Below are 1,694 nucleotides of genomic sequence, written 5' to 3'. Positions count from 1 at the left end.
TTCGAAAATTCAGTAAATTCATAAAAAGAAAAGGAGGATTCAAAACGTTTCAGAAGAAAGAAACTAAGGAATCAACAAACAAAGGCAAGACCACCAAAGATCGCTTCACTTGCCACGAGTGCGGAAAGATAGGACACATGCGATTTCAGTGTCCAACCTATCTGAAAAAGGTTGATTCAGAGAAGAGAACTCCCAGGGAATTCAAATCTAATAAAGCCTACATCGTATGGGATGTACTTGAGGAGGAAACGAAATCAAGCACCTCTGGTGAGGAGGATTCAGCAAAGCTATGTTTGATGGCTAGATCTGACAACGATGGGAATTCAAGCACACACGAAGATAATCATGAGGTATATTCTGACACCTCATCCACTTCTGATGACTCACCTCCTTATGATGTTTTATATGAGGCTTATGTCGAGTTACATGAGGAACTAAAGAAATTGGCTAGGATAAACGTTAATAGAAAAAGGGTAATCCTCATAAATGAACAAAAAATAAGCAAACTACAAAAAGAATTAGATGAATTGAAATTAGAAAATGAAACATTAGACCTCATCTATTCTTGTAACACATGTAACTGCTCTGAAAATAATTTATATCAAAAACCTGTCTGTGAGACTTGCGAGACTTTGCAAGAAGAAAATTTTAAACTTAAAGAAAAACTCACACGTCTCACAAACAGTCAACAACAATTAGACACTATGCTAAGTCAAACAAGAAACGTTGGTGATCATACAGGACTAGGTTATACTCGCTCTACTAGGAACAAAAGACCATATAGAAAACCTGTAGCTCGTCCTAAAAATAAATATCACAAGCACACACCTACATGTTTTTACTGCAATACATATGGTCATACCTCATATTCATGTTACATCAGAAAATATGGTATACCTAGCGGCGTTTATATGTGGATAAAGAAGGGAGATGACTCCCCGATTACTAACAGAAAAGGACCCAATATCAATTGGGTACATGAGAAAAGCAAGTGATCCTTTTTGCAGGTATGTCTTCGAACACAAGGGCAGAAATGGTACCTAGACAGCGGGTGTTCGAGACATATGACAGGTGACAGATCAAACTTCCTGGATCTTTCACTTAAAGGTAAAGGATACGTCACGTACGGAGACAACAACAAGGGAAAGATCCTTGGCACCGGAACAGTTGGTAACTCATCTCAGACTCTTATTGAAAATATTCTTTATGTTGAAGGATTAGAACATAATCTCTTGAGCATAAGCCAACTCTGCGACAAAGGTAACCGTGTATCTTTCGATTCTGACTGTTGTATTATTCGTGACATCTTATCTAATAATGTTAAATTTGTTGGTCATCGTATAAATAATATTTACATGGTTAATTTGGATGATGTCACCACTTTGTTTTCAAAATTTTTTATTTCAAAAGAAGATGACTTTGTCAAAAGTGTAAACAAATCAAAAACTATTTTAAAAAGAAAAATGTTATCTCCACCTCAAGGCCTTTGGAGTTACTCCATATGGACTTGTTTGGACCATCACAAATCATGAGTTTTGGTGGTAGCTACTATGCTCTAGTTATTGTTGATGATTTCTCCCGATTCACATGGACATTATTTTTATCTGCAATTGCGTTCAAATCTTTTAAAAACCTTTCCAAGCAAATCCAAAACCAATTTAACCTGAAAATAGTATATATACGTAGTGATCACG

The sequence above is a fragment of the Lupinus angustifolius genome, chromosome LG03, assembly GCF_001865875.1.
Source record: "Lupinus angustifolius cultivar Tanjil chromosome LG03, LupAngTanjil_v1.0, whole genome shotgun sequence".
Classification (NCBI taxonomy): Eukaryota; Viridiplantae; Streptophyta; class Magnoliopsida; order Fabales; family Fabaceae; genus Lupinus; species Lupinus angustifolius.
Note: the sequence above shows the minus strand (reverse complement) of the source record.